Genomic DNA, 14,458 nt, shown 5'->3' with positions numbered 1-14,458 from the left:
GATCATGTTAACTGTCACAGAAGAAACATATAGAACAAAGTAGGAGTCGAGCTGCACCTTTAAGACCAACCAAGTTATATTCAGAAAGTAAGCTTTCGTGTGCTCTAAGCACACTTCATCAGACGAGGATTGAGGTGTAGTGAGCAGAGCTACGTATAGCTGGTTGGCAGTGGCTCAGAATGCAAAATGGTACAAATTGAAGATCCAATGACAGAATAGTAAAATTAACAAATTGAGCAAACCTTTGACCTGGGTAGCAGGAGCGTGAGAAAGACAGTAACATGTAATATGTAAGATTGTGAGAAAGACAGTAACATGTCATATTGTGAGGATGTCTGTTAATCACTCTATTGTTAGAAGCCTGGGCCAAAATGAGGGCATTACTTTCTCAGACGTTTTCTCCATCCAACTAATTTAACGTTTAACATGTAACATACATATAGTTTGCCATTAGAAGAAAAATACATTAAAATATAGTGGAAGATGGGTTTGAGCATATGAACATGAAGCTGCCTTCTACGGAATCAGACCCTCAAAGATCCATCAAAGTCAGTCTTGTCTACTCAGACTGGCAGCGGCTCTCCAGGGTCTCAAGATGAGGTTTTTCGTGCCTCTTTGCCTGGACCCTTTTATAGTTGGAGATGCCCGGGATTGAACCTGGGACTTTCTGCTTACCAAGCAGATGCTCTACCACTGAGCCATCTGTAATGCATATGTAGTGAGATAAGCAGCCAATATCCCTATTTGTGACAGCCCCGTGCCGCAGAGTGGTAAAGCCGCAGTACTGCAATCTGAACTCTCTGCTCACGACCTGAGTTCGATTCCAGCGGAAGCTGGTTCAGGTAGCCGGCTCCAGGTCGACTCAGCCTTCCATCCTTCCAAGGTTGGTCAAAGGAGTCCCCAGCTTGCTGGGGGGAAAGTGTAGATGACTGGGGAAGGCAATGGCAAATCACCCCGTCAAAAGTCTGCCGTGAAAACGTTGTGAAAGCAACGTCACCCCAGAGTCGGAAACGACTGGTGCTTGCACAGGGGACTACCTTTACCTTTTTAAAATCCCTATTAGAGTATGTCAATACAGCTGAAAGAGAAGAAAAATATCTCATCCAGTGTTCCCTCTAAGCTGAGTTTGTGTGAGCTAGCTCACAGATTTTTAGCCTCTGGCTCACACGTTTTTTGTCTTAGCTCAGGAAAAAGGGCCCCAGAGCAGTAGCTCCCAACTTTCTGACTTGTGCAGTAGCTCCCAACTTTCATTCCAGTAACCCACAAAGTAGAATATTTGCTCACGAGACTTCACAGCTTTGAGGGAGCATTTCTGTTGCATGTTTTCATGTGAGCAGATCACTGTTATTATCTAAGGGAGGCAGATTTTGGGGTCCTAGGGAGAGTTTGAGGCCGGCAGAAGGGGACAGGCTCTCCCGCTGCAGCCCCGCCCTTGGGAATGTTCAGGAATGTTATTTGTGATGCGCCCAGAATAATTTATTTAGGGCTTCCCGTCTGTCTGTCTGCGGTAGAGACAATTCTGAAACAACAGAGAGAAGGTAGGAGAGTTCTTGACGCATCCCTGAACGTTCTGTACTTGTTGGCGACTCAAAGCCTTTTATTGGCCTTCCTGGGCACAGTCTGGAATTTGGCAAGGAATTAGAGACAACAACAAGTTTTGAGCTCTTGGCAGATGCACATTTAAAAAAACAAACAAACATTTGCGGCTGCTAACGGTGGAGAACCTGGGTAGTCTGGGGACAGAGGTCTTGTAAGGGAACGATACAGCGCTGATCATATAATTCTAAAACTTTTGTCGACCGCACAGGCTGTCTCTCACGGGCTGTACGGAGAGCCGGTTTGGTGTAGGGGTTAAGTGTGCAGACTCTTATTCTAGGAGGACCGGGTTTGATTCCCCACTCCTCCGCTTGCAGCTGCTGGAATGGCCTTGGGCCAACCATAGCTCTCGCAGGGTTGTCCTTGAGAGGGCAGCTGCTGTAAGAGCTCTCTCAGCCCCACCTACCTCACAGGGTGTCTGTTGTAGGGGGGAAGGAGATTGTGACTGCTCTGAGATTCGGAGTATAGGGTGGGATATAAATCCAATATCATCACCATCACCATCGCCGCCACCACCACCATCATCTTCTCCTTCTCCTCCTCCTCCTCCTCCCCCTCATGAATTGCTTGTCAGGTTCTTCACCGTGGAGAGACAGGGTTTGTGACGGTGGGGCCGCCCATGAGCGACACAACCAGTTCTGAGCAGCTGGGCTTCTACGTTGTAGAGGTTTATAAGAGGTTCTACATGATAGAGGTTTACAAGATTATGCCTGGGATGGAGAAGGCAGAGAAAGAAGTCCTTTTCTCCCTTTCTCACAATACAAGAATTCGTGGGCATTCAATGAAATTGCTGAGCAAACGGGTTAGAGGGCGTTAGATAAAAATATGGAGCAGAGGTCCATCAGTGGCTATTAACCACAGTGTGTGTGTATATATATATATGTGTGTGTGTGTGTGTGTATACACACACACACACACATATTGGCCACTGTGTGACACAGAGTGTTGGACTGGAGGGGCCATTGGCCTGATCCAACATGCCTTCTCTTATGTTCTTATGTGACACAGAGTGTTGGACTGGATGGGCCATTGGCCTGATCCAACATGCCTTCTCTTATGTTCTTATGTGACACAGAGTGTTGGACTGGATGGCCCATTGGCCTGATCCAACATGGCTTCTCTTATGTTCTTATGTGACTCAGAGTGTTGGACTGGATGGCCCATTGGCCTGATCCAACATGGCTTCTCTTATGTGACTCACAGTGTTGGACTGGAGGGGCCATTAACCTGATCCAACCTGGCTTCTCTTATGTTCTTATGTGACACAGAGTGTTGGACTGGATGGCCCATTGGCCTGATCCAACATGGCTTCTCTTATGTTCTTATGTTGTCTTTTTGCTCCCCGCAGTCTTGCTGCTGGTCTTGAGCAAGAATTGTGTGGAGCAGGATTAGAGTCCCGGATTTAGCTCTCGTGTTCATCCAGCTGCCCTGCCTCCCCTACAGCTTTGTCCCTCGGGTGGAAAAAGCAAGGATTAGAAGTGTTAATTTCAGAGTAGTCGGTGTGGCTTTCTAGGATTCTTGCTTTACGATTCCATTACAACACACTAGTTTCTGCGCACTGGGATAAACTGAATTCAGCCTTGTTTAAAAAAAATCATGAGGGTAGAGTGAAAACTGTGCGTGAAAGAATAAGAATATTAGAACATCACAAGAGCCCTGCTGGGTCAGACCAGTGAGGGTCCATCTAGTCCAGCATCCTGTCTCACACAGTGGCCAGCCAGTTCCTCTGGAGGGCCAACAACAGGGCAGAGAGGCTGAGGCCTTCCCCTGAGAAGAACATCAGAAGAGCCCTGCTGGGTCAGACCAGTGAGGGTCCATCTAGTCCAGCATCCTGTCTCACACAGTGGCCAGCCAGTTCCTCTGGAGGGCCAACAACAGGGCAGAGAGGCTGAGGCCTTCCCCTGAGAAGAACATGAGAAGAGCCCTGCTGGGTCAGACCAGTGAGGGTCCATCTAGTCCAGCATCCTGTCTCACACAGTGGCCAACCAGTTCCTCTGGAGGGCCAACAACAGGGCAGAGAGGCCGAGGCCTTCATAAGAACATCAGAAGAGCCCTGCTGGATCAGACCAGTGAGGGTCCATCTAGTCCAGCATCCTGTCTCACACAGTGGCCAACCAGTTCCTCTGGAGGGCCAACAACAGGGCAGAGAGGCCGAGGCCATCCTAAGAACATCAGAAGAGCCCTGCTGGATCAGACCAGTGAAGGTCCACCTAATCCAGCCTCCTGTCTCACACAGTGGCCAACCAGTTTCTGTGGAGGGCCCACAACAGGGCAGAGAGGCCGTGGCCTTCCCCTGATGTTGCCTCCTGGCACTTGGATCCAGAGGTTGACTGCTTGAGGACATCGAGATTCCCCTCAGCTGCCATGACTAGAAGCTACTGATAGATTTAGCCTCCATGAATCATTCTAATCCCCTTTGAAAGCTGTTTATCCCTGTGGCCACCACTACATCTTCTGGCCGCAATTCCTCCTCTTAGTCACTTATTGTGTCAAGAAGTATTTCCTTTTGTCCTGAATCAACCGCCCTCCAGCTTGCTTCCGTTGAAAGGCCCCTTTCTTTGTGTTCCTCAGTATTTGTTTGGTGTGTTTATTTACCCGCCATTCTGCCGTTGCTTTTGAAGTGGTGTACAATTCAGAATTCACCAACAATAAGGTACCCAGAACACAAAGGGAAATGAAGGCCCAAAGGGAAAAGGGGAAAACAAACATATTCAGGCTCTTAGATCTTCTGTTTCCTAAAGTGACACATGAAGGGAAAGGAAAGGTCCCCCGTGCAAGCACCAGTCGTTTCCGACTCTGGGGTGATGTTGCTTTCACAACGTTTTGACAGCAGACTTTTTATGGGGTGGTTTGCCATTGCCTTCCTCAGTCATCTATGCTTCCCCCGCAGCAGGCTGGGGACTCATATAACCGACCTTGGAAGGATGGAAGGCTGTGTCAACCTCGAGCCGGCTACCTGAAAACCCAGCTTCCACCGGAGATCGAACTCAGGTCGTGAGCAGAGCTTAGAACTGCAGTACTGCAACTTTAATACTCTGCGCCACGGGGCTCTTTCAATCCTATAAATCTGTGTTTAAAAAAAGATAGTCCCCTGTGCAAGCACCAGTCATTTCTGACTCTGGGATGACGTTGCTTTCACGGTGTTTCTTGGCATACTTTTTACGGGGTGGTTTGCCGTTGCCTTCCCCAGTCATCTACACTTTCCCCTCAGAAAGCTGGGTCCTCATTTCACCGACCTTGGAAGGATGGAAGGCTGAGTCAACCTCGAGCCAGCTACCTGAATCCAGCTTCCGCCGGGATCAAACTCAGGTTGTGAGCAGAGCTCAGGACTGCAGTACTGCAGCTTTACCACTCTGTGCCACGGGGCTCTTAATGGTAAAGAACATAAGAGAAGCCATGCTGGATCAGGCCAATGGCCCATCCAGTCCAACGCTCTCTGTTACACAATGGCCAATATATATGTGCACACACACACATATACTGTGGCTAATAGCCACTAATGGACCTCTACTCCATATTTTTATCCAATCCCTTCTTAAAGCTGTCTATGCTTGTAGCCACCACCACCTCCTGTGGCAGTGAATTCCACGTGTTAAATTATCCTTTGGGTGAAGAAGTACTTCCTTTTATCAGTTCTAACCTGACTGCTCAGCAATTTCATCAAATGTCCACAAGTTCTTGTATTGTGAGAAAGGGGAAAAAAGTGCTTCTTTCTCTACCTTCTCCATCCCAGGCATAACCTTGTAAACCTCTCTCATGTCACCCCTCAGTCGACGTTTCTCCAAGCTAAAGAGCCCCAAGCGTTTCAACCTTTCTTCATAGGGAAAGTGTTCCAACCCTTTAAGCATTCTAGTTGCCCTTTTCTGCACTTTTCCCAATGCTATAATAGGGTTGCCAATCCCCAGGTGGGGGCAGGGGATCCCCCGGTTTGGAGACCCTCCCCCCGCTTCAGGGTCGTCAGAAAGCGGGGGGAGGGGAGGGAAATGTCTGCTGGGAACTCTGTTATTCCCTATGGAGATTTATTCCCACAGATAATCATGGAGAATTGATCTGCGGGTGTCTGGGGCTCTGGGGGGGGCTGTTTTTTTGGGGTAGAGGCACCAAATTTTCAGTATAGCATCTGGTGCCTCTCCCCAAAATACCCCCCAAGTTTCAAAAAGTTTGGACCAGGGGATCCAATTCTATGAGCCCCAAAAGAAGGTGCCCCTATCCTTCATTATTTCCTATGGAAGGAAGGCATTGAAAAGGTGTGCGGTCCCTTTAAATGTGATGGCCAGAACTCCCTTTGTAGTTCAACTATGCTTGTCACAGCCTTGATATTGGCTCCACCCCTAATGTCTCCTGGCTCCACCCCCAAAGTCTCCTGGCTCCACCTCCAAAGTCCCCAGATATTTCTTCAATTGGACTTGGCAACCCTATGCTATAAACACACAGTTCTCCCAACGCACATGAACATGCACAGGGCTGCTGCTGCTACTTCTTCTTGTAGCAGGAACTGCTTTGCATATTAGGCCGTACACCCCTGATGTAGCCAATCCTCCAAAAATTTACAGGGCTGTCATGATCCTGGGCCTAGTGAGGCCTTCAGGCTCCAGAAGCCTGCCTAGGAGTAGTTACAGAGGGCCTACATTTCCCAGGATCCCCTCTGCCCCTTGGATTGAGTGGCAAGGTTTTGGAGGGAAACCTGACGCAGAGAGGGGTGGGACCTGGGAGGCGAGCAGAAAAGGCCAAGGTGCAAACACTGGGCATTCTCTCTGGAAAAGGCTACAGGGAGAAAGGCTCTCTCTGAAGGGATTGCAGCGGCAGGAAGGTTCCCTCACTCAAGGGTGAGTGAGGCTCTTTGGAGTTATAGAAAGGGAATACCCAGGGCTTTTTTTTGTAGCAGGAATCCCTTTGCATATTAGGCCACGCCCCCTGATGTAGCCAATCCTCCTGGAGCTTACAGTAGGCCCCGTACTAAAAGCCCTGCAAGCTCTTGGAGGATTGGCTACATCAGGAGGGCGTGGCCTAATATGCAAAGGAGTTCCTGAGCGAAGATAAGAATGTGTGAGCTGGAGGCTAAAAATCTGTGAGCTAGCTCACACTAAGCTTAGAGGGAGCACTGGTCAGGCCTTCGGTTTATTTGCATCCACCTTTATTGTATATGTATTTCACTGTTTTTACCCACTTATTATTTGAGCGCTGTAAACAGGGCTTTTTTTGTAGCAGGAACTCCTTTGCATCTTAGGGCCAACCACCCCCCACGCCCCCCGATGTAGCCAATCCCCCAAGAGCTTACAGGGCTCTTCGTACAGGGCCTACTGTAAACTGCAAGACGACTGGCTACATCAGGGAGGTGTGGCCTAATATGCAGAGGAGTTCTGCTGCAAAAAAAAGCCCTGTTAACTGTTAAGTGGGTGAAAAACAGTGAAATATATATATACAGTAAATGTGGATGCAATTAAACAGAAAAGCCCTGACTGTAAATAAACTTTTGTTGTTCTACTGCTTGGGTCTTCACGAGAGATGTGAAGGCCCGGAAAAATTTGGAAAAAAAACAGTTTTTCCCCGTTTTTTTCCTGAAGAGTTTTTTGTTTTGTTTTTTTCTGAAAAACTGAAAAAAGAAAAGAACATAAGAACATTAGAGAAGCCATGTTGGGTCATGCCAATGTTCCGTCCAGTCCAACACTCTGTGTCACACGGTGGCCAAAATAAGGATGTTCACAAAGAAATGATTATGGAACATTTTATTTTAACATGATGAATAAAATATTTTAAGACAAGGTGTTCAAATAGGAAACAGTTCAGGAGATTGTTGCTCCATTTGTTACAATTACAAATAAATATTACTTTAAAAGTAAATTCTGTTTGTAATAATTGTTTGGATACACTATATTTTAAATATGCTAGTTGTGATAATTGCATGCCAAATAAAATTGTCCATAGTCATATTTTCTGTTCCTAAAGTAACAGAATGACTTTCAATCTGGAAAAGAAAAAAGAAGTGCTAATGAAGCAATTTTTTTTCAGTTTTTCCGAAAATTTCCATTTTTTTTCTGAGCTTCAACATTTCTGGAAAGTTTACATCTCTAGCCCTCACCAATACTCCCTTTAAGCTGTGAGCAAAAATTCTACATGTGAGCCACTGGCATTAAAGGTGCCAGCCGCTGCATAAATTAGTTTTGCCCTGAGGCTGTTTCTTTCCTGAGCTAAGACAAAAATGTGTGAGACGGAGGCTAAAAAATGGTGAGCTAGCTCACGCTAACATCAGCTTTAGAGGGGAACACTGTTCCTCACGTCTCTTTGGTCAGAGTTAAGACGTATTTACTAATAAGGACGATACAGGGGTGGTGGAGTGCTCTGGGCCCTCCCAGAGTGGTGGCAGTCAGTAGAAGGCCCTCCTAGAACCCTGCTGTGTGACAAGGCCTCTTCATATGGGGCCTACTGTAAGCTCCAGGAGGAATTGGCTTCATCAGCGGTGTGTGGCCTAAGATGCAAAGGTAGGGCTGCCAAGTCCAATTCGAGAAATATCTGGAGACTTTGGGGGTGGAGCCAGGAGCAAGGGGTGCAACAAGCATAATTGAACTCCAAAGGGGGTTTCTGGCCATCACATTTAAAAAAGGGAACCACGCACACCTTTTAAAATGCCTTCCCTCCATTAGAAATCATGAAGGATAGGAGGCACCTTCTTTGGGGGCTCATAGAATTGGAACCCCCCAGGCCCAATCCTCTTGAAACTTGGAGGGTATTTTAGGGGAGAGGCACCAGATGCCATGCTGAAAATTTGAATGCCTTTACCTTAAAAAACAGCCCCCCCCCCAAACCCCAGATACCCGCAGATCAATTCACCATTATACCCTATGGGAATGGATCTCCATAGGGAATAATGGAGTGCCCAGCAGACATTCCCCCCCCCCCTTTGCTTTCTGATGACCCTGAAGTGTGGGGAAAAGGCCTCCAAACCAGGAGATCTCCTGCCCCCTCCTGGGGATTGCCAGCCCCATGCAAAAGAGTTCTTGCTACCAAAAAAAGCCCTACATGAAATGACATTCTACTAAAAAAGAGTGTTGATTCTTCAAGGTCAGTATTGCCTACTGGGGCTGGCAGCAGCTCTCCAGGGTCTCGGGCAGGGGTCTCCCACATCTTCTGCCTGATCCGTTATAAACTGGCGATGCCGGGGATTGAACCTGGGACCTTCTGCATGAGGGCAGATGCTCTGCTACTGACCCAGAGCCTTACGCCAAGTTGGGAGAGCCAGTGTGTTCTTCCACATGGAAAAAGGTTGTCCTCAGAATGCAAAGTGTTGTGATTGTAGAAGTTGAGAGATTAGAATAATACAACAATGTCTCTTTTATTTGGGCCTTGGGATTCTTAATATACTTGGCATGTAACGTTTCTAGTTTTTTTTTTCCCTTCCTCTCCAGTTTTCTTCTTCCTCTCCACTTCAGCCAGTATCATAAATGCCCCTGTATAAATCGATGGTGCAGTCTCATCTGGAATACTGTGTGCAATTCTGGTTACCGCACCTCACAAAGGATATTATAGCATTGAAAAAAAGCACAGAAAAAGGGCAACTATAGAACGATTAAAGGTTCGGAACACTTTCCCTAATGTCTTCTCTTATGTTCTTATGTGGCACAGAGTGTTGGATCTGGTATGGGCCACTGGCCTGATCCAACATGGCTTCTCTTATGTTCTTGTGTGACACAGAGTGGATGAGACTGGATGAGCCACTGGCCTGATTCCAACATGGCTTCTCTTATGTTCTTGTGTGACACAGAGTGTTGGACTGGATGGGCCACTGGCCTGATCCAGCATGGCTTCTCTTCTGTTCTTATGTGACACAGAGTGTTGGACTGGATGGGCCGTTGGCTTGATCCAGCATGGCTTCTCTTCTGTTCTTATGTGACACAGAGTGTTGAAACTGGAGGGGCCATTTGGTCTGATCCAATATGGCTCCTCTCTGTCCTTGAAAGCGCAGCTTCTGGGAGAGCTCTCTCAGAGACCCCACCCACCTCACAGGGTGTCTGTCTTCTGAGAGCCAGTTTCGTGTAGTGGTTAAGTGTGTGGACTCTTATTCTGGGCGAAACGAGGTTTGAAAAATTCCCCGCTCCTCCACTTGCAACTGCTGGAATGGCCTTGGGGTCTGCCAATAGCTGTAGCAGGAGTTGTCCTTGAAGAGGGGTGGCTTCCGGAGAACTCTCTCTAGCCCCCACCCAGCCCAAAGGGAGTGTGTTGTGTGTGTGGGGGGGAGGGGTCAAGATTAAAGAGATTGTGAGGTACTCTGAGATTCAGAGTGGAGGGTGGGATGTAAATCCAATATCTTCTTGATTGTTCCCGTCCCTCGTATGCGGGGTTCATTTTGTAGAAAAAATAGGTGGTGGAGTTCATTAGCATAACTCATTAGCATATGCCCCCCCCCCAGACAAATCAACCCAATGCAAGAAAGGAGAGCCCCGGGCAAGTGAGGCCTGCTTGGGCTGGCTAGAGATCCAGCCAGCCCAAGCAGGCCTCACTCACTTGGGGCTCTCCTTGCCCTTTCACCCCCCGCCCCACAGTCAAAAGGCCAACAAGCCACCCGCCACCCCAAATCACATAAGAAGTGGAGAAAGGGTGATCCGGGTTTCTCCAGTGGTTAATCAGGGCTAGAAATCCCAGTTAGCCCAAGCAAGGCCTCGCTCGCCTGGGGCTCTCCTGGACCGCTTCCCCCCGCCAGTCAAAAGGCCAGCAAGCTACCCGCCGCCCAAAAATCACATCAGAAGTGGAGAAAGGGTGGCATGGGGCTTCTCCAGGGGTTAATGAAGGCTGCTGGGGGAGTGGCCAAGCCCCCGGTGGCTGGCTGGCTGCCCGCTTCTCCTAACCCAGGGATTGTTATGCAGCTGCACCTCCCATGGACAAGGTAGGTGGGGAGGAGGAGGAGGAGCCCTCAGAAAGGTGGGCTCCTGCTGAAGTCAAGGCCTGCTCGAAATAGCAGATCCTGCAGACGCTGGCTCTGCCTAGTTGCCAGTGTCACTGGACTGCCCATTAGCTCCTTGGTTGTTTCTCAACCCCATTTAAAGCTGTAGCAGCTGGAATGCGCCTTCCCCCTCTCCTGCCTCACGTCTCCCTCTGTGGGGCCTTTGGAGCCTGGTATGTGTGTGGGTGGCAGAGGCGAGAGTTTCTGTTGTTTTGGAGCATGACTGTTTCTCTGGGGAGGGCCAGCTGTTGTGCAGATGTGCCCCGAGGCTTGTCCTTTTCATTCTTCTGCTCTTCCTCCCTGGGTCTGCCTTCTGGTTTGCGGGCCAGGGGTGGGCGTCTGCCGCTGCCGCTCAGAGCCGGATTCTGTGGTGTCTGAGAACTGGGCAGGGGTTTTGCCCAGGGGTGGCCAGGACTGTGGCTCAGGGGCTAAAAAGTGGCTCTTTCTAGTAGAGAGTTTTTCTAGCTTTTTAAAATCATCTTTCGTGTCGTTATAGGTTTTAAATATTTATTTTGGAATGCCGTTTCTGATTTTGGTCCTTTAAAAACCCGATGGTGACTAGTATTGTAATATTTGCTAAATATTTATGCTAATTGTTGGGATTTTTTGGCTTAAGACCTTCAGTCAAATGAGCTAATAAAAAGCATTGATGGCCAGCTTGGAGAAGGCATTTGTCTCTTTAAATATACTTCCCCAAGCCAAGCCAGCTGGTGGCTTGGAGAATGCATTTGAAATTTAAAGCTGCTTCCTTTCCACCTCTCCCCTCCCTTCTTCCTCCCCATCTATTTTCCTCCCTCTCTCCCTCCCTTCCGCCTTGTGCCGCTCAAACATCTGACGTTTATTCTATGTAGCTCTTGTGTTAAGCAAGTTTGGCTGCCCCTGTCCTAGACCTTAATTTATTTTGGAGGAGGGCTGTCTTCAGTGCTAGTGGAGTCACACTAAATTATCTTGATTTAAATTAAAGCTGCTTCCTTTCCACCTCTCCCTCCCTTCTTCCTCCCCATCTATTTTCCTCCCTCTCTCCCTCCCTTCCGCCTTGTGCCGCTCAAACATCTGACGTTTATTCTATGTAGCTCTTGTGTTAAGCAAGTTTGGCTGCCCCTGTCCTAGACCTTAATTTATTTTGGAGGAGGGCTGTGTTCAGTGCTAGTGGAGTCACACTAAATTATCTTGATTTAAATTAAAGCTGCTTTCTTTCCACCTCTCCCTCCTTCATCCCCATCTATTTTCCTTCCTTCCTTCCTTCCTTCCTCCCTCCCTCCCTCCCTCCCTCCCTCCCTCCCTCCCTCCTTCCTTCCTTCCTTCCTTCCTTCCTTCCTTCCTTCCTTCCTTCCTTCCTTCCTTCCTTCCTTCCTTCCTTCCTTCCTATCCATCCATCCCACGCAGTGGAAGACGGTAAGCAGTGGGGTGCCGCAGGACTCAGTACTGGGTCCCATGCTCTTTAACTTGCTCATAAATGATTTGGAGTTGGGAGTGAGCAGTGAAGTGGCCAAGTCAGATGACCACCTAGCCTCTGTTTAAAAACCTCCAAGGAAGGAGAGCCCACCACCTCCCGAGGGAGCCTGTTCCACTGAGGAACCGCTCTAACGGTCAGGAAGTTCTTCGTCATGTTCAGCCCGGAAACTTTTGATTTAATTTCGTTGGTTCTGGTCCTACCTTCCGGGGCCACAGAAAACAATTCCACACCATCCTCTATAGGACAGCCCTTCACGTACTTGAAGATGGTGATCCTATCACCTCTCAGCCGCCTCCTCTCCAGGCTAAACATGCCCAGCTCCTTCAACCTTTCCTCATAGGACTTGGTCTCCAGACCCCTCTATATGACAGCCCTTCACGTACTTGAAGATGGTGATCCTATCCCCTCTCAGCCGCCTCCTCTCCAGGCTAAACATCCCCAGCTCCTTCAACCTTTCCTTGTAGGACTTGGTCTCCAGACCTCTCTATATGACAGCCCTGTTTTCAACAGAGGCTAGAGGGCCATCCTATCACCTCTCAGCCGCCTCCTCTCCAGGCTAAACATCCCCAGCTCCTTCAACCTTTCCTCATAGGACTTGGTCTCCAGACCCCTCACCATCTCCGTCTCCCTCCTCTGGACCCGTTCCAGCTTGTCTAGATCCTTCTTAAAATGTGGTGCTCAAAACTGAACACAAGACTCCAGGTGAGGTCTTACCAGAGCGGCTTACGAGTTGCAGAGGATTCTTTTGCTTTGGAGGAGCCGCTGCCTTCCTCTGTTATCGGAGAGTCCTGTTAATCCCTACTTAGTCAGCTTCAGCCTGGTCTCCGTTCCTGGATGTGGCTGGCTGGGATAAATAAGATCCCAGCTTGGCCTGGATGTCTTAAGAGGAAAAAAGCAGTCGCCGTGACGACAGTCACCTCCTAGGGTTGCCAATCCCCAGGTGGGGGCAGGGTTTGGAGGCCCCCAGTTTGGAGGCCCTCCCCCCGCTTCAGGGTCATCAGGAACCGGAGGGGGGGGAGGGAAATGTCTGCTGGGCATGCCATTATTCCCTATGGAAACAGATTCCCATTGGTTATAATGGAGAATTGATCCTCAGGTATCTGGGGCTCTCAGGGAGCTGTTTTTTGAGCTAGAGGAGCCAAGTCTTTAGCATGGCATCCTATACCTCTCCTTAAAACACCCTCCACGTTTCAAAAGGATTGCACCAGGGGGTCCAATTCTGTGAGCCCCCAAAGAAGGTGCCCCTATCCTTCATTATTTCTAATGGAGGGAAGGCATTTAAAAGGTGTGCGGTCCTATGAACATATGAAGCTGCCTTCTACTGAATCAGACCCTCGGTCCATCAAAGTCAGTATTGTCTACTCGGACTGGCAGCGGCTCTCCAGGGTCTCAATCAAAGGTTTTTTCACGCCTGTTTGCCTGGGCCCTTTTGAGTTGCAGATGCCGGGGATTGAACCTGGGACCTTCTGCTTACCAAGCAGATGCTCTGCCATTGAGTCACCATCCTTCCCCCATAATCATATGAACATATGAGGGCTGCCTTCTACTGACTCAGACCCTTGGTCCATCAAAGTCAGTCTTGTCTACTCAGACTGGCAGCGGCTCTCCAGGGTTTCAAGCTGAGGTTTTTCACACCTACTTGCCTGGACCCTTCTGAGTTGGAGATCCTGGGGATTGACCCCTGGGACCTTCTGCTTACCAAGCAGAGGCTCTACCACTGAGTCACCATCCCTCCCCTGATTTGGCAGTGGCTCTCCAGGGTCTCAAGCTGAGGTTTTTCACACCTACATGCCTGGACCCTTTTGAGTTGGAGATGCCGGGGACTGAACCTGGAACCTTCTGCTTACCAAGCAGAGGCTCTACCCACTGAGCCACCGTCCCTCCCTTGACTGGCAGTGGCTCTCCAGGGTCTCAAGCTGAGGTTTTTCACACCTACTTGCCTGGACCCTTTTTGAGTTTGAGATGCCGGGGATTGAAACCTGGGACCTTCTGCTTATCAAGCAGAGGCTCTACCACTGAGCCACCGTCCCTCCCCTGATTGGCAGCAGCTCTCCAGGATCTCAAGCTGAGGTTTTTTCACACCTTCTTGCCTGGACCCTTTTTAGTTGGAGATGCCGGGGATTGAACCTGGGACCTTCTGCTTACCAAGCAGATGCTCTACCATTGAGCCACCGTCCCCTCCCCCATGTGATGGCCAGAACTCCCTATGGAGTTCAATTGTGCTCATCACAACCTTGCTTCTGGCTCGAACCCCCCAAAGTCCTCAGATAGTTCTTGAATCAGACTTGGCAACTCTGAGACCTTCACTGAGCTAGTCCTCTAAGGCTGGTCTTCGGGGGTTCAAAAGTCAAACTTCTCTGGTTGGGTAGAGGTACATTGGTGGGGGAGGGGAGAGACTTTTGCCCCCCTCCCTTATCATAGTGCAGTCTCCGCCCTCTTTCTTTCTCACTCTTTCATTGTTCTGATAGAGG

Source organism: Heteronotia binoei, chromosome 6 (assembly GCF_032191835.1).
Source record: "Heteronotia binoei isolate CCM8104 ecotype False Entrance Well chromosome 6, APGP_CSIRO_Hbin_v1, whole genome shotgun sequence".
Taxonomy (NCBI): Eukaryota; Metazoa; Chordata; class Lepidosauria; order Squamata; family Gekkonidae; genus Heteronotia; species Heteronotia binoei.
The sequence above is the reverse complement of the archived record's forward strand: the minus strand, read 5'-3'. Positions refer to the sequence as shown.